At 46.0% G+C, this 19,905-nt stretch overlaps 2 pseudogenes; one reads left to right on the top strand and one right to left on the bottom strand.

The window, feature by feature from the left end:
- Positions 1-14,012: 14,012 nt before the first annotated feature.
- Positions 14,013-14,131, bottom strand: LOC146029452 (5S ribosomal RNA; annotated as a pseudogene).
- Positions 14,132-16,789: 2,658 nt separating this feature from the next.
- On the top strand, positions 16,790-16,908 carry LOC146029295 (5S ribosomal RNA; annotated as a pseudogene).
- The last annotated feature ends 2,997 nt before the right edge of the window (positions 16,909-19,905 follow it).

Here is a 19,905-nt window from a genome sequence, read left to right as displayed (position 1 = left end):
CAGCCTATAACCCTAACCATACACACACCCCGCAACCTATAACCCTAAACACACACACACCCCGCAGCCTATAACCCTAACCACACATACACACACACACACCACAGCCTGTAACCCTAACCATACACCCCCAGCCTATAACCCTAACCATACACGTACACCCCACAGCCTATAACCCTAACCATACACACCCCACAGCCTATAACCCTAACCATACACCTCCCCCCCCCAATAACACTAACCATACCCCCCCCCGCAGCCTATTATCCTGACCATACACACACCCCACAGCCTATAACACTAACTATACACACACCCTGCAGCCTATAACCCTAACCATACACACACACACACACACACCTCGCAGCCTATAACACTAAGCATACACACACCCTGCAGCCTATAACCCTAACCATAAACACACACACCCTGCAGCCTATAAACCTAACCATAAACACACACACACACTGCAGCCTATAACCCTAACCATACACAGAACCTGCAGCCAATAACCCTAATCAAACACACACCCTGCAGCCTATAACCCGAAACATACACCTCCCCCTGCAGCCTATTACACTAACCATACACACCCCACAGCCTATAAACCTAACCATACACACACATCCCGCAGCCTATAACCCTAACATATACACACCCCGCAGCCGATAACCCTAACTATACACCCCCGAGCTTATAACCCTAACCATACACACACACACACATTCCCACAGCCTATTACCTTAACCATACACACACACCCCGCAGCCTATAAACCTAACCGTACCCTCCCCAGCAGCCTATTGCCCTAACCATACACACACCCTGCAGCCTATAACCCTAACCATACACACACCGCAGCCTATAACCCTAATCAAACACACACCCCCCCCGCAGCCTATAACCCTACCCATACACCCCGCCCCCCGCAGCCTATAACCCTAACCATACACTCCCCCCCCAGCCTATAACCCTAACCATACACACCCCGCAGCCTATTGCCCTAACCATACACCTCCCCCCCCAATAACACTACCTCCCCTATAGTCCCCTTCCCTTCTCACTGGCCCTTGCGGCCTTCTCCCCCCACACCTCCTGCCCGCACCTCTCACGAGGCCGACCAGTGACCGGTAGCTTTCATCTGCTCGGGGGCTTCTCAACCGCTGACCGCCCCTCCCCGTCCTGCACAAACCGGCTAGGCTCTCACTGCGGCTTCCTTCCTACTACTGCCTGCTCTATCAGACCTCAACTAACCCCCCTTCTACTCCCGCACCCCCGGCACTGCACCTGCCTGCGCCAGTGCGGATTCCTCTGCCCGCTGTGGGCTCTGACCATGACCCAGCTCTTTTCCACTGGCTCCATCACCATCCTGCCTGAGCTTCAAGTGAGGTCTGCTGCTGATACGTTCATTACTTTTAATTAATTGGGACACCAGCACCTTAGGTTACATTGTTTTACCATTAATTACATGTGATTTATGTATATTTTTGTATATGACTTTATTATGTGTTTATAAAATATTTTTGTTATTTCAATTGAACTGAGTCTTGTGCCATTATTGAAAAGGGGGACCTATATTACATTTAGTTTTCAACTTTAATCAAAGGTATAGTTGCTAATGCTATGTGTGCTTTCCAATTATCTTTTATTTCTTACAAGCTGGTTTGCTTGTTGTCATATGCGGCTTTCCTTGGCTATTATTATATTTATTCAATACTAGCTGACCCACCCGGCGTTGCCCAGGAAAACCTGGGGTTTCTTTATTTCCAAAATTGCTGAAAAATGTCATCTTACAGTATGCTGTGCCAAAGTCCTAAGATTGTAATTTGTAATAGATTCCACCATAATGTTAGAATGTGTTTGCATTGATACTTAATGACAGCAATGAAATCAGGTGTGGTGTTGTTGTTTGAAACACAATGCTCCTGAGTTGATAACTTGTATGTGTTGATGAATTCCATATCCACTCCTGAGATTTAGCACCTATGACATACCCTCCAACATCTGAGGGTCAGAAATTAGTACAAAATCAGAAAGGGACGTGGCCACACCTCCATTTCTATACTTTCAATGGTACAGTTTCTAGGGTGTGTAATTACAGGCGCTGAGTGCGTGGGGACCCGGGGTGGGCATTACTTACCGCGCCATCATTAATTAAAAATTCACTGCTCCCTGCCAGTGCCACTCCCCTCACCGAACCTGCCTGCAGCAGTCTCTGAGGTCTGGGGATCTGTAAAGCACATGCACCGGGCATCTCTACAAAACAGTGGGGCAGCCCCTGAGTGTGGAAGCAGGTCCGTGGGCCTGGCCACATGATGTCATGACGCGACGCACGCTACCCGCACCACTGTAATGCACCACTGGGAATGGGCCAAATTCTTCCCTACACCCGCCGGGCCAATCCACTGATCCAGCCATCACAATCATCAATGGGTGCATTGATAAAGTTTGAGTGTAAGAAGTTGAAGAATAAGACTGAGAAAAAGATTTGCCATGTTAAAAAGTGTACAATTTACTCAATAAATCCTGAAAAAAAATGTAAGTGTACATAGAAGTACAATCAAGAAATGAAAGTAGGATTAAAAAATAAGTTCTGATTCAAACTGATAATTGTTTGGATGGGGTGGGTTGTGAAACAAATCTATAGGTGTGGGTATGGATATTGTGGGCATAATTGGTGTTTGTTACACCTACAGGGGGTCCTCAATTGATGGGATTTTCACTACAGTGTCACGGTCACAGTGTCACCATAGGGGGATTCCCAATTGGGGTCCAGGTGGTATTTTAGGTACCCTTTACAATCCTGTAGGTCTCTTCTCCTTGAGCTTACGGTCTCCCTTAATGATAGTCAATCACTGAGGGAGACTGTAGGCTCCAGGAGAAGAGACCAACGGGATTGTAAAGGGGTCCCTAAAAGACCACCTGAACCCCAATTGGAAATCCCCCTACGGTGACACTGTAGTGAAAATTTCTCATCAACTGGGGACCCCCTGTAGGTGTACCAAACACCAATTATGCCCACAATATCCATACCCCCCTCCACCTATAGATTTGTTTCGCAACCCACCCCCATCCAAACCATTATCAGTTTGAATCGGAATTTATTTTTTAATCCTACTTTCATTTCTTGATAGTACTTCTATGTACACATATTTTTTTCACGATTTATTGAGAAAATTGTACACTATAACGTGACAAATCTTCATCTCAGTCTTATTCTTCAACTTCTTACACTCATAACATTCAAACAAATGCATGCAGCGCTCATGCCCATCGACCAAACATTATCTATGAACCAAAAGAGTCTGGGAAACCCTTAAGGCAGAGCAGTGCCTGATATCCAGTGTAGCCACTTTGTATTGATCAATGGGTGCATTGGCCAGGACAAAGATTTCTCAGTGCAACTGGCCGGGGAGCGCAGTGACAGGCTGGAGGACTGGAGAGACGGATATGGGGTACAAAGTAGAAACGGTACATTAGGTACAGTTTTTATTTGCCGGTACAGACTGTAAGGTGTGCTATGTATAAATCTGTGTGTGTGTGTAGTGTGCTGTGTGTATCTGTGCAATGTTTAAGTGTGTGTGTTCTGTGTATTGTACTGTTTTTGGGTGTGTGTTATAGTGAATGTGGGTGTGTGTTGTACTGTGAGTGGTGTGTTATGTGTGTGTGTGTGTTGTGTTGTGTGTATCTGCCGAATGTGTAAGTTTGTGAGGTGTGCTACGTATATATGTGTGTGTAGTGTGCTTTGCGTATCCTGGCAATGTTTAAGTGTGTGTTTGTTGTACTGTTTTTGGGTATGTGTTGTAGTGTGCATGGATTTGTATTGTACTGCATGTGGTGTGTTGTGTGTGTGTATCTGTCCAATGTGTAAGTGTGTGAGGTGCTCTACGTATAAATGTGTGTGTTGTGTGCTATGTCTGCGTATGTGGTGTACTGTGTGTGCGTGTACAATGTGTATGTGTGTGTGTTATGTGTGGTCTATGTATATCCTCAATTATTTCCTAATTGTTTAAAGCCTTCACCATAATGTTAGAATGTGTCTTTCATACTCAATGACAGCAATGAAATCAGGTGTGGAGTTGTTCCTTCGCAAACGGTTTCCCAGATCATCGATCTTTTCCCCAGAACATCAATGAAGGAAAATTAAAACTTGGTGTTTTTTAAATTTCTATGTGAAATTTCCTAAAAAGGGCTTCGAGGTGCACACCACTGGGTCCAGAGGTATCTTGTTGCTGAATTTGGTGTCTCTGAGTGCCACGGTGTGTCCGCAATGCGACGGACACGCACACACACACACACACGCACACAGACTCTTCAACTTATTATATAGATAGCACCAGAGGTATGGTGTGACTCATTACCTCCCTCCCTTTTTTTAGACTAAAATAGGTCACATTTCTCTTAGCAGAATTTGATCGTACCCAAAAAACAAACTTGATCATTGCACAAAACCAAAATGGCCCCGGGAGGGCTGCTGAGTATGCACGAGTCGTATATAGCTCCTGCCCTGGTCCTTTCCAGGGAGGACCATGGGAGGAGGCACATGCGCAGCAGCCCTCCGCAGGGAGCCTGCCGCCCTGGTCACCCCATCGACACTCACCTTAAATCCGGCGATCCATTCTGGAGACAGCACCACTGCCATGCCAAAAGGGGGAGGCCTGGCTCTGTGTTCCCTGCTCAGCATCTGCGGACACCGGGGAAGAGGGGAGCGGCTGCCTGGAACTCACTGCTGGAGGGGAAACCATCAAGTCAGACAGAAGGAGCAGACTGGTCTCCATCTCCGGGAGGAACCCCCAGCCTGGTAAAGTTCCATGACCTGGTAGGGTCAGCGTGTCATGTATAGGTAGGTATCATTGACACACACACACACCCATAGCCTATCCATACATTCATACATACGCGCACACACACACACATATATGTAGCCTATCCATACATACTCACACACCCGCAGATGATCCATGACCTGGTAGGGTCAGCGTGTCATGTATATATCATTTGTAATTTGATCTCTGCCCCAGGCAAGGGGCGTGGTCTCATTAAAATGGACATGGCCTCACCGGGGAAGACTACCTTTCACCCCAGTTTTTGGCTCTTCACAAACAGACCTTTGCCACCACAGGAAAAACATTTTTTCACTATATTAAGCCCCATACAGTAATGTCCCCTGTACCATATGCCCCACACTGCAATGCCCGTGATACATTATGTCCTAAAGTATAGCTTCTACACACTGGGTGTCATGCTCATTGCCAGTGCTTTCATGCTCTGGGACGGGTGTCATACTCCTTGCCAGGGGTTTGTAATGCGTGTAGCCAGTGGTAATGCTTGTTGCCAAGGGTGTGTTATTGTTAAACATTTTTAAAAATCCAATGTTTATTCTTACAGTGAAATTTTACATTTCTGAATAAAAAAAAAATTTTTAAAAAAAGCTATGAAATTCCATTGACAAAAAACCTTACGGTTTCACATGTCCCATTAAGGCTTCTTAAACATGATCTGGCATTTCTGAAACCTGTTGTAACTCTTCCACTCAAACTCCAAAAAGCAATGAAATTCCGTTCATTAAGGCTGGCGCCTTAATGGACGTGTTCCTTGCGCAGTACAGATATGGTACGCCATCACAGCCTGTGGGTAAGTGCAGATTCAGCACTCTCACAGAGTGAGATTGCTGTCACTCACACAATGGTGGAGCTGCTAATTCACAGATTTGTGTGCTCATTGGAATACACACATGCAGTCTATGCAACTGAAGGTCTGAGCAGTAAACAGAGCTGAGATGATGGGGTAAAAGTGGTGTTGATAGGGTTAGGAGGCAGTGTGGTGCGGATGGGGAATAGAAATGCGTAGATGGTAGGAAGGCTAAGCAGCACTGATGGGGGACTAACGAAGCAGATGGGTGGAAAACAGTGGCACAGATTGGGGAAGGTAAGACAGAGTGATGCGATTGGGTAGGAAACAGAGGAGCAGTTGGAGGAAAGACAGCACTGATGGGGGAGGGGGTTCGGCGCAAAGGGGATAAAGGGAAAACAGAGCAGTACAGATGGAGAGAGGAGACAGCAGTACAGATGGAAGGAAACTGTGTAATGGATGAGGTGGGCAGAGAAGCATGGATGGAGGGGGAGACAGTATCACTAATAGAGGGGAAGCCAGTGGCACAGATAGAAGGAAACAGAGTGGCATCTGTGTGGAAAGACAGGGCAGGGCAGATGGGAAAAGACACATTGGTGCAGATGAGGGAATACACACAGCAGTAGGGATTGGGGAAGACAGAGCAGCATGAAGGCTTATAGGAGAAGAAAGTGTTGATGCATAGTAGTTGGGAGCATTATAGTTTTTGCAATTATGAAAGATGTTTCTGGTAACTGCATGTGAATACTAAATGAAATGGATATATGTAGTGAGTGTGAAAAATATTGGACGCTCAGTGGGATAGTTCTAGTAATAGTGTTTATTCTAGCACCCGCCATCTTTAAAAACCCATGCAGTTCCTCTACCCTGTCTGGGGTGTTGCTGTCTGCTGTAGTGATTCTAGCACAGATCTGGTTTGCAGTGCTGATATACAGATCACACTTTGCTAGAAGCACTACAGCAGACAGCTACACCCCAGGCAGGGAAGAAACTGCATGGGTTTTCAAAGATGGTGGGTGCTAGAATGAACACTATAGTAACTCAGTGGGCTAGACAGTTTTAGATGATTGCAGGTACTTATTAGGATGAGTGCGCCACATAACTGCTCAGACCTTCAGTTGCATAGACTGCATGTGTGTATTCCAATGAGCACACAAATCTGTGAATTAGCAGCTCCACCATTGTGTGAGTGACAGCAATCTCACTCTGTGAGAGTGCTGAATCTGCACTTACCCACAGGCTGTGATGGCGTACCATATCTGTACTGCGCAAGGAACACGTCCATTAAGGCGCCAGCCTTAATGAACGGAATTTCATTGCTTTTTGGAGTTTGAGTGGAAGAGTTACAACAGGTTTCCATACCTCCCAACTTTTGATCCGAGGAAATAGGGACACTCGCGCGGCGAAGCCGCGCGAGCGCCCGAAAAGGGGGCGGGGCGTATGCAAATGAGGGCGCGGCTTATGCTAATTAGCCGCGACCTCATTTTCATACGAGAATAGACGCTGTGCGCATGCGCACAGCGTCTATTCTACTAGATTGGGGGGTCTCCCAACTGCCACCCCCCCGCAGCGGGACAATGCCTGCCGCGGGTGGGACAGAGGGACAGGACCCGAAAATCGGGACTGTCCCTCTAAAATCGTGACAGTTGGGAGGTATGGGTTTCAGAAATGCCAGATCATGTTTAAGAAGCCTTAATGGGACATGTGAAACCGTAAGGTTTTTTGTCAATGGAATATATATATATATATATATATATATATATATATATATATATATATATATACATATAGATAGTGTGGTGCACAAACAGCGCTACCCCTCACTTAGGGGGTTATTCTAGTTCATTCTTTCTGACAAAATCCTTCTTAGATGGACAAAACCATGTGCACTGCGGGTGGGGCAGATGTAACTTGTGCAGAGAGAATTAGATTTGGGTGGGGTTTTTCTTCAAAGTGAGATCTATATTGCAGTGTAAAATCATGCAGTCAGTATTTTCCCTGCACAGAAACAAAATAACTCACTCAAATCTAATTCTCTCTGCACATGTTACATCTTCCCCCCTGCAGTGCACATGGTTTTGTCCATCTAAGAAGGATTTTGTCAGAAAGAATGAACTAGAATAAACCCCTGTGTGACTAATATATGTGACAAACTTTACAATGATATAGACAAGTGGTATTATCAACACTCCAGAATATATACTGTGTCAGCAAAAGTTTTCAAAGTGGCCTAATTCCCTTAGGACCAGAAAAAACGTCTATTTGGTGGTAAAACTTCTGCGCCTTCAGTGTTGACAAGGAATAAATCTGTGACAATCCTTTATAAATTCTCTATGTGCGTACCGCAAATAATATGCAATTTCACGTGTAGTGGTGTCTTTCACTCCCAGATATTCATCCTTATTCTCCTTCCAGAATCCGCTGGAGGCGTGGAGATGTTCATGCGTTTGTATGAAAGGATGATATCAGGGTTTCAGTGAAAAATTATATAAATCTGTGCAAAAGTGCTGTTTTTCTCTAAAGTGCTTAGTGCATGAGAAAATACTTAAAAAGGTGAACAACGCCACCTTGTGGCTATTATTATTATCACACGTGTAATCACCCTGTGATAAAAAAGAGGGTTTAAAAGAGATGGACTCACACTGGGATTAGCTCTGTCCAGGGCAGCCGAGAGGAATGCCGGGCCCCGGTAAAATTTGTGGGGCGTGGCCTAAGTGTGGGAGGAGTGGGCACCTCCCGCACTTAGGCCACGCCCCAAAAATATTTAGAGGAGGGTGAAAGAAAACTCTAAAAACTGTAATCTCAGCAGCAGCACACACCTACAGCATGTGCTGTGCTGACAGCAGGCTCAGCATGACCTCTCATGCTGTCAGTGAGACACTCATGCTGAGCCTGCCGTCAGCACAGCACATGCTGTAGAAGTATGTGCTGCTGTTGCTACCTGGGAGGGACGAAGTGGGAAGGGAGGGGTCGGACCAGGGCCCCTGCGGGGCCCCTCCAACAATCCTGGGCCCGGGTAATTAGTACCTGCTCCCCCCCCCTCTCGGCTGCCCTGGCTCTGTCCAGGTGTAGTTCCCATCAGGCTTGATATAAAGGCCCTTAAAACCAAAGAACTCCCAACAAAGGGGAAAACTGATAGCGTAATATTGTTTTTATAAAACACATTTATTTCAAAACAATACGCATAATGAATAAAAACAGAAACAGTGGATGGACCCGTACATTTGACATAAAAACATAAGCTTATCTGATTATAGTCATCGGGAACGGAGAGGTATGTATAGCCCGACCGGTTTCGTCCCTTTCCTGTATGCTGGGACTGTATGCTGGGACTTCCTCAGTAGTTTAGAGATATATATATATATATATATATATATATATATATATATATATATATATATATATTTATATATATATATATATATATATATATATATATATATATATATATATATATATATATATACACACACACACGTGTGTTGCCTTCTGGCAACAAGCAATTTCACCCCCTTGGCAACGAGCAAGCACTTTTTATGACATTCACAAGCAAAGGCAGTGCTGACCCAGGTTCAGTATAAATTGTGCAGACCCAGGTCCGACCCAGGTCGAAGTTCTGTGTAAATGGGGTATGAAGCACTCCAGCGTTCAAAGACCAGGGTCGGACAAGGGTTTTTGGTGTAAAAGGGGTATAAGGGAGCTCTGTGATGTCGGTGCTGCTGCCTGTCATCTATGTATGACAGGTGCAGCAGCAGCCAGCCCGGCAGCCACAGAGGACAGCAGGGGATGCAGGCCTCTCCTGCTTGGCGCCTACCTGCCTTGCAACCTCTGCTGAGTGGATAGCGCCGGCCCTGATTGCACTTGATTTTTGCCACATGTCCTGATGAAAAAGCTTGTATGCTTTGAAACAGCTTGTTGACATCTGTGATGGCATTTTGAATACTGCACATTTAATATGAATTGAAGTCTGAGGAGTGCCGCCAAGTGTCCTTTTGTTCTGGGGTTCCGGAGTTGGAGGACAGACCTTTTATTAATTTATAAGGAGGCACCCTAGCCAAAACTTCAGGTATCCAGAGTGACAAACCATCAAATCCTTCCTTATGGCAACCCCCACTCTGAGGACACTGCCAGTTTCCCCAAACACTGCTGAGACAACCAACATGCCTTCACTAAAAACACAGCTGGCAACCCCTGCTCTGAGAACCCTGCTGCACCCCACACTGCCCATATAGCCAGCAATTCCAAACTAAGGACATCATTGGCACTCCTGCACTGCACACACGATGAAGATACCACAAGCATCCCTGCACTGCCAGTACCACTATTGGGAGGGAGGGCAGAGACATAATCAGCAGCCTCCTTTACCACATGCCCTTCGCAGCGCCAAGTGAGTCACGACTTACTCAGCACTGCTGACCTTTTGACTGTTGACCTTCCCATTGTTGACCTAATGCTTGTTCAGATCTTCCAACCCTGTCCACCTTAGCCATGTCAACCTATTTCATGTGTCAACCTAAGGCATGTCGACCTTCAGTGGTTGACCCAATGCATGTCAACAACATCTGGATCGACTTAATGACACTAACCCATCTGAATTACCCCAATAGTCCTCTACTACCACAGAAACAGATGGATTTGAGCCCTCAGCAATAGCTGAGTAGAATCAGTGGTTCCACTATTTTCCTTGGACCTCAGAGACTGTCTATTCAGGGCCGGTGCAAGGCACCGAAGTGCCCCAGGCGAGTCGTGGTGGGGGCGCCCCAGTGCCGGGGGGTGGGGGCGGGGGGTACCTGTTGCACCGTCTGGGGAGCGGGCAGGGGGGTCCATGCTGGCACCTGACATGAGCCTGCAGTGGTGTCCTTGCCGCGCGGGTACCTGTGGCGCTGTGTATAAAGCTGGTGGCGGCGGGAGGTACCTGCAGTGAATAAGAAATAACTAATGCTATCCGCCGGGCTATGCGGTGGCGCGGGAAGCGCTGCTGTTTTGAAAACACTGGCCGCACGCTGATTGGCTGAATCTCAGCCAATCAGCGTGCAGCCAGTGTTTTCAAACCCGCCAGCGCTTCCCACCCTTTCTTTTAATTTATTTATTTATTTACAGTTTCTTATATAGCGCAGCATATTTGTTTCACTTTACAATTGGAAATAACAGGGATTAAACAAACTGGGTAGAAACAAACCGACATCGAGGTAGGAGGGCCCTGCTCGCAAGCTTACAATCTATAGGGATAATAAGAGGGATACATAAGGATAGAAATCAATAGCATGGCATTCCCATCTGATTACAAGACAGTCCTGATGGGATGCAATAGATATGAACGCTACTGGAGGTTGTGTGTTTGTTCCGAAATATGATAAGCTTGCCTGAAGAGGTGAGTTTTTAAGGAACGCTTGAAAGTTTGGAGGCTATAGGAGTCTTAATGTGCATGTAAAGTCATTCCATATGGGAGCGAGTAATGAGTGTGGATGAGAATGCAGATCTTGTGCAGAGCGGAGAGGTCAGGTGGAGATATATTTTGAGATAAGCAAAGAGATATAAGTCGGTGTAGTCAGAATAAGTGGAAGTATTTTATATTGAATGCAGTAATATACAGGCAACCAATGTAAGGACTAAAAGAGCGGATCAGCAGATAATGAAGATCAGCCTCGCAGTTGCATTGAAAATGGATTGTAGGGGTGAGAGTCTTTTCTTAGGAAGGCCGGTAAGAAGGCTATTGCAATAATCAATGCAAGATATAATGAGTGCATGGATTAGAGTTTTTGCAGTGTCTTGTGTAAGGTACGTATGAATTTTGGATATGTTTTTTTAGATGTATATAAAATGATTTAGAGACAGATTGAATGTGAGGAATAAAGTACAGATCAGATTTGAGGATGGCTCCTAGGCAGTGAGCTTGTGGAGTAGGATTAATTGTTGTGTTCTCAACAGTGATAGAGATGTCAGGTTGGTAACTACTCTTGGCTGGTGGTAATAAAATTTATTCTGTTTTGGAAATGTTGAGCTTAATGTGGGGAGATGACATCCAAGATGAAATTCTTGTGGGGTTGGGTTGGATTGGCACAGGTATAGATAAATAGTAAGTAAGAATCTCTGATTACCAACATACACACCGTTGCTCCGTTGTAGGATTTTGCGGCTGTAGTCTGTGGTTGGTGGTGCTCCCAAAAGAGAGTTCAATGTTAGAACTGAAAAGAATAGAGTCTGGAGGTGACTCAAAAGGGAACCCGACAAGGCTTTTTGGGGCACACTTATAAATAATTAACAAAAATATATGATGCGAATGTAATGATGTCTACATATTAAAATGTAACTTTTAATGATACAACATTTAAGATAAAGGTTCGGTTCATCCCTCCACTTAGAAGGAATAAATCAGAGGAGACCCAAACTAATGGTGGGTTTATAAATACGTACAGCGAAAATTATTTTATGCATCAACTGTTCCTCTTGCAGTGGCGTAGCTAGCGTAAGGCAGCCCCCGCTGCCGCTTGGGGGAGCGTGCGGCAGCGGGGGCGCCGTCTTCAGGGAGCGCTCCACCAGGCACATAAACTGCAGTGCAGGGACTCGGGAGGCGCTGTCCCAAGCTGTCGCGGCGCCGGCAGCAGGAACTCTACCTCCACTCCACCTCTCACATCCGCTGAGGCTGCCGCTGTGAGGTCTGTAGCCCGTACTTATGTCCCCTCCGGTGGATATCTCCTCCCCCTCCTCTGCCCGGGAGTCGGGACCTTCCTCCACTTCCCTCCTAGAAGAGGTCACAGGTGGCTCCATAACCTAGAGCCGGATTAAGGGCCCCCCTGCTGCCGCTCGGAACCCCTGCACTGCTACACAGCACCACCTCAGCTGTCACTCAGCAGAGCAGGGAGAGGGATGTGCAGTACTGCAGATCGGATTAAAAAGAGAGCTCTTCGCTCCCTGCTGTGCTGAGTGACAGCTGAGCCGGTGCTGCGTAGCAGTTCAGGGGGAGCCGAGCGGCATCTCAGCTGTTCAATAGCGACGCGTGTAGGCAGTACTAGCTAGGCACCAGCCTGCAGCTGTGGTGAGCATGCAGGCAAGCAAGCCGTTGCTCCTCCCCTCCCCCGGGATCTCACAGAGCTGTCTCCTCTCCAGTCTCCACCATGAACCCCCCATCCCCACTTAAACACAGACGGCAGCCGCCCTCCTCCACCCACCCACCCGTGCACACCCGTGCATTCTCCAGGAAATCTTTGGTCTCCTACTACATGACTGAAGAGAGAGGGACGTTGAAGAGGAGCCATGCCGCCCACGAAGATAGAGCAGCAAGCAGGGTGAGTGTGGGCTGGGGAGACATGGGTTTGGGAGGCTGAAGTTCTAGGGGCAGCAGGGTGCTGCGCAGTGGCTGGGGGCAGGGTGCCATGTGCCCCTACCAGTGCATTAATGTAGCACTGCTCCACTGTGTGCATATATACTTCACAGCCGGGAAGGATGCTCCTGCTGCCAGGGACCAGGTCAGGCTGCAGCTACGTGATTGGACTGGGGCTGATTGCTGTGTTCTGCACATCACCTGGAGAGGCTGGAGTAGGGACTCTGTGAGTGCTGGGATTAGCGGGCCATGAGGGGCGGGGCTTATACATGAGGGGAGTGTGTGGAATATGTATATTGGGCATAGCAGTGTGTGGAATATGTATATTGGGCATTTCGGTGTGTGGAATATGTATATTGGGCATCGCGGTGTGTGGCATATGTATATTGGGCATCGCGGTGTGTGGCATATGTATATTGGGCATCGCGGTGTGTGGCATATGTATATTGGGCATTGCGGTATGTGGCATATGTATATTGGGCATTGCGGTGTGTGGCATATGTATATTGTGCATCGCGTGTGTGGCATATGTATATTGGGCATTGCGGTGTGTGGCATATGTATATTGGGCATCGCGGTATGTGGCATATGTATATTGGGCATCACAGTGTGTGGCATATGTATAATGAACATCAGGGTTTGTGGCATATGTATAATGCGCATATTCCACACACCGTGATGCGCATTATACATATGTCTTTACATTGTGTCATATTGTGAAAGGGGTCCTACGGTTAGTGGCATATAGTGTAAGGTGCATTATGGGGGGGGGGGGGGCGCCAGAAAGATTTTTGGCAGGGGGGAGCAAAATTTATAGTTACGCCACTGTCCTCTTGCAATACAGTAAATGAACAAACGGATATTTGTTATCATGGAGGAAAATAACAGTTGTGGTGGCGCAGGACACACCTCCTTAGATGCTGAGAAGAGGTAAAGATGAAAGAAGTACATAGAATGCTGGGGGACAGCAAATAAGGAATTTAGGAGATGGGGTGAGAGGGAGAAGAGAGATTACGGATAAGCATGACTCTCACCGCGCATTTGCTTCTGCTGTTATGGTAAGCTACAGCACCGACTATTCCCTGTTAGTTCCCCAGACAGGTACTGGGTCGGCCCAACACTGTTTAGCTTCTGGGTTCGGATGGTACCAGGCAGTTTCAGTGTGGTATGGCTGTAAATAGAATATTGAGAAAGCAGCGCTGGTAGGAGTAAGCTAGAGCGTGCTTCTGCTGTTGGCTAACTCCTGAGGGTCTCTCCCTGTTAACAGGTATGCATTGCAGGGAGGTAGAATCTGGTGATGCCAATGAGAGAGTCACTTAAAATAAGATAGTGGATAGGAAGGTGGTCGGATGTATTTGTCTAGACCCCACTTCTGCTGTCCACAATCATACACAGTATAGGATTGCGGATGAGAGAGAGGGGGCAAGGCAGTCCACCCATGAATAAGAAAAAGAAAAAGATGAATGTACCCTCAGTCCAATGAAGGATAGTGTTCTGGGTGTCAGGATTTAATTGTTCTGATCACCCGGTTCACCCCGGGGTTTGTTTAAACACTGTTTATTGAACAGAACATTTAAAGTTCGCTCCACAATTGGGTTCCTACAGAGGAGGTTCTGTTTGGGGGTAATAGTCACCCTGAGACAGTCTCCACACCCTGTGACAGTCTCTTAAGTTGTACAATAATAACCACCAGATTAACAGGAATAAATGCTGTTATGGGGGTAGATAGCAGACGGTACAATGGTATCACAAGATGAAATTATTTGGCCTAAAATAAGGCAGCAAGCGATATAGGGTAACGTCTAGTACTTATCCACAGGTAGGTAACATAGCATATGGGTAGATATTAGATATCCTGGAGTGACAATTGCCTGGCCAATCAGAAATAACGTAAAGATAAGGCACAACTTGGCAGTAATACTAGTAGGAAAGCCAATCAGAATGAGCTGTCCCGTCTGTTGCAGTCTGTGTGGATTAGAGCTATGACAGTTAAACACCAAACAATTGCAGATTATCTGATAACACTCAGTAATACCTGGTCAGACATTTGACAGTGGATAACCCTGTAGGTAGGTCACCCTAAATGAGCAGCACCGCTGGTGGCTGCCTGTGCACAATAAAGGCTGTGTTCGTTGAGACAAAAGAAATCAGAGCTCAGTGCTGTCACTGTACAAGGTGCAGGTATACTGCGTGGCCAGTACTGTGACTGGCTACTACTGTTAGGAGCGATGTTAGTTTACACAACACAATTCTACGTTTAGTGCTAACAGTGCTTAACATGCAGGTACGCTGTGTGGCCAGTGCTATGCCTGGCTTCTACTGTGAAGTGAGGGGATGCCTCAGCGTTCATGAGCCGGCCAGGTACCTGACGCTGGGACGGCGTGTCAATAGTATTCAGCCTGATGTGTGGGGATAACAAAGGATGTCCCCCTTCAAAGGGGGGAACTGGCAGGCAAAAGCCTGCTTTACCTGTCGGCTGGCGGGATGCAGCGGGTGTTGGTGCGGCGTGTCCGGGGTGAGGTAATGCAGAGGGTGTCCTCAGGGAGGTGTGTCCTGCGCGTCAGACACGTGTTTCGCTTGACGTTGGTCACTGACGCGTGGTCAGGCTGAATACTATTGACACGCCGTCCCAGCGTCAGGTACCTGGCCGGCTCATGAACGCTGAGGCATCCCCTCACTTCACAGTAGAAGCCAGGCATAGCACTGGCCACACAGCGTACCTGCATGTTAAGCACTGTTAGCACTAAACGTAGAATTGTGTTGTGTAAACTAACATCGCTCCTAACAGTAGTAGCCAGTCACAGTACTGGCCACGCAGTATACCTGCACCTTGTACAGTGACAGCACTGAGCTCTGATTTCTTTTGTCTCAACGAACACAGCCTTTATTGTGCACAGGCAGCCACCAGCGGTGCTGCTCATTTAGGGTGACCTACCTACAGGGTTATCCACTGTCAAATGTCTGACCAGGTATTACTGAGTGTTATCAGATAATCTGCAATTGTTTGGTGTTTAACTGTCATAGCTCTAATCCACACAGACTGCAACAGACGGGACAGCTCATTCTGATTGGCTTTCCTACTAGTATTACTGCCAAGTTGTGCCTTATCTTTACGTTATTTCTGATTGGCCAGGCAATTGTCACTCCAGGATATCTAATATCTACCCATATGCTATGTTACCTACCTGTGGATAAGTACTAGACGTTACCCTATATCGCTTGCTGCCTTATTTTAGGCCAAATAATTTCATCTTGTGATACCACTGTACCGTCTGCTATCTACCCCCATAACAGCATTTATTCCTGTTAATCTGGTGGTTATTATTGTACAACTTAAGAGACTGTCACAGGGTGTGGAGACTGTCTCAGGGTGACTATTACCCCCAAACAGAACCTCCTCTGTATGAACCCAATTGTGGAGCGAACTTTAAATGTTCTGTTCAATAAACAGTGTTTAAACAAACCCCGGGGTGAACCGGGTGATCAGAACAATTAAATCCTGACACCCAGAACACTATCCTTCATTGTACTGAGGGTACATTCATCTTTTTCTTTTTCTTTTTCTTTTTCTTATTCATGGGAGGACTGCCTTGCCCCCTCTCTCTCATCCGCAATCCTATACTGTGTATGATTGTGGACAGCAGAAGTGGGGTCTAGACAAATACATCCGACCACCTTCCTATTCACTATCTTATTTTAAGTGACTCTCTCATTGGCATCACCAGATTCTACCTCCCTGCAATGCATACCTGTTAACAGGGAGAGACCCTCAGGAGTTAGCCAACAGCAGAAGCACGCTCTAGCTTACTCCTACCAGCGCTGCTTTCTCAATATTCTATTTACAGCCATACCACACTGAAACCGCCTGGTACCATCCGAACCCAGAAGCTAAACAGTGTTGGGCCGACCCAGTACCTGTCTGGGGAACTAACAGGGAATAGTCGGTGCTGTAGCTTACCATAACAGCAGAAGCAAATGCGCGGTGAGAGTCATGCTTATCCGTAATCTCTCTTCTCCCTCTCACCCCATCTCCTAAATTCCTTATTTGCTGTCCCCCAGCATTCTATGTACTTCTTTCATCTTTACCTCTTCTCAGCATCTAAGGAGGTGTGTCCTGCGCCACCACAACTGTTATTTTCCTCCATGATAACAAATATCCGTTTGTCAATTTACTGTATTGCAAGAGGAACAGTTGATGCATAAAATAATTTTCGCTGTACGTATTTATAAACCCACCATTAGTTTGGGTCTTCTCTGATTTATTCCTTCTAAGTGGAGGGATGAACCGAACCTTTATCTTAAATGTTGTATCATTAAAAGTTACATTTTAATATGTAGACATCATTACATTCGCATCATATATTTTTGTTAATTATTTATAAGTGTGCCCCAAAAAGCCTTGTCGGGTTCCCTTTTGAGTCACCTCCAGACTCTATTCTTTTCAGATCCAAGATGAAATGGCAGGAATGCATTCAGAGACACGGAGCAATACTGATGGTGACAATACCGGGGAGGAAAGATAGATTTTAGTATCATCAGCATACCGATGATACTGAAATCCATAAGAGTTAATTAGTTTGCCAAGAGAGGAGGTATGGATTGAGAAGAGCAGAGGACCTAAGACTGAGCCTTGTGGTACTCCAACTGACAGATGTATTGAAGAGAAGGTAGAATCGGAGAAGACTGAAAGAGTGATTAGATAGGTATGATGAGAACCAAGAAAGGGCTGTGTTCTGAAGACCTAGGGCCTTGATGGCTAACCTTGACACTCCAGCTGTTGTTCAACTACACAACCCAGCATGCTCTGCTTGAGTTTTACTATTTGGTTGTCAAGGACCTAGGGATTGTAGTGTTTGTATGAGTGGTCAACAGTGTCAAAGGCAGCAGAGAGATCTAGAAGAATAAGAAGTGAGAAATGGCCTTTAAATTTAGCAGTAGCCAGATAATTTACTACTTTAGCCAGTGCTGTCTCTGTGGAGTGTTGAGAGCGAAAGCCTGACTGAAGTGGGTCCCATAAGTCGTAGGCGTTAAGAAAGTGTGTGAGGTGAGTGTAGGAAAGTTTCTCAAGTAGCTTGTAGAGGCATGGCAGCTGAGATATAGGATGGTAGTTAGAGTGACAGTTTGGATCAGAATTGTGTTTATTTCGAATAGGAGTAATAGATACCATTAGAGAGAGAGTGAGGGGTTACAGATTTTAGTTGAGTTTGGGATAAGCACAGGAGTCAGAGATTTACTGACTTGTAAGGGTATAGAATCAAGAGGGGAGTTAGTGGAGTAGGAGCATGAGAAGAGTGTTGATACTTCATTTTCACTTGTGAGGTCAAATGAGAAGAAAGTGGCAAAGGGCTCAGCAAAGGAAGTAAGCAAGTCACTGGCTATTCATCTTGGATTTTATCAATCTTTTCCTTGAAGAAGGAAGCAAGCTCTTGCACAGTGATGTTAGCTGGTGGCTGAATGAGGGTAAGAAGTGATTTAAATGTATTAAAAAGTCACTTGTGGTTGGTCGCATGTGAAGAGATGAGAGAATGAAAATATTTTTATTTAGCAGTGTCCAGGCCATTACGATAGGAGTGGTAGGTAGTCTTAAATTTGAAAAAGTGACTCGAATTTTGAGATGTATGCCACTAACGTTCAAATCTATAGTACATGATAGTTGTTGCAGGTGTCTTGTTAATTTAGAGAGCAAAGGTTGGCATCTAAGCCTATGTGGATTGTGAGGAGTACCTAGAGCAGCTTAATCAAGGGCAGTTTGTAGAGTCTGGTTCAGGTGGGATACAGCTATCTCAGGACAGGAAAGTGTAGAAATGGGTGAGAGCAGTTGTTGAAAATCAATAGCATTAGTATTTCTCTGGGTTAGAGGAGGTTTGCATGCTTTTGGTATTATAGAGTTTGGAGAAATGGAGGAGGTTGAGAAGGTGACAAGCAGGGGCTGGCTGGCAACTTTTAGCCCGGGGGGCAAGTCCAGAGCACTGGCCCATAAGTAACAGCGCATCATTAAAATGGAGGTTTTTCGTAAAAAATATACGTATTAATAAAAAAGATAATAACGACACCACAGGCTGCTCCCCCTGTATAAAAACAGGACACCACAGGCTTCTCTCCTGCATAAAGAACACGGCACCACAGGCTGCACCCTTGCGTAAAAAAACAGGACACCCCAGGCTGCTCCATTGCTTAAAAGACAGGACACCACAGGCTGCTCCCCCTGTATAATAATCATGCCATGACATTACAGGCCGCTCTCCCTGTATAATAAAAATAATGCCATGACACCACAGGCTGCTCCTCCTGTATAATCATTTATGTGTCATGGCATTACTTTTATTATATTATACAGGGGGAGCAGCCTGTGGTGTCATGGCATTATTATTATACGGGGGGAGCAACCTGTGGTGTCGTGGCCTTACTTTTATATTATACAGGGGGAGCAGCCTGTGGTGTCAGGGCATTATTATTATACAGAGGGAGCAGCCTGTGGTGTCATGGCATTACTTTTATATTATACAGGGGGAGCAGCCTGTGGTGTCAGGGCATTATTATTATACAGAGGGAGCAGCCTGTGGTGTCATGGCATTACTTTTATATTATACAGGGGGAGCAGCCTGTGGTGTCATGGCATTATTATTATACAGGGGGAGCAGCCTGTGGTGTCATGACATAATGCTCCCCCTGTATAATAATAATGCCATGACACCACAGGCTGCTCCCTCTGTATAATAATAATGCCCTGACACCACAGGCTGCTCCCCCTGTATAATAATGCCTAGGCATTACATACAATATCCTATAGATTCATCCACAGATATTTAAATCCAGCAATACCTGAGTGCCATCAGCCTTTGCTATCTATGTATCTATAAATATATGTAGTTTTCACATGAAGAATATATATTGACTTGGGAGTGGAGAAGGGGACAGTGAGATGGAAGAGTGGGAAAATGGTGTATGCGATT

This window comes from Crinia signifera, chromosome 8 (genome assembly GCF_055691185.1).
Source record: "Crinia signifera chromosome 8, ASM5569118v1, whole genome shotgun sequence".
Lineage (NCBI taxonomy): Eukaryota > Metazoa > Chordata > Amphibia > Anura > Myobatrachidae > Crinia > Crinia signifera.
This window is presented reverse-complemented; position numbering and strand designations above follow the sequence as displayed.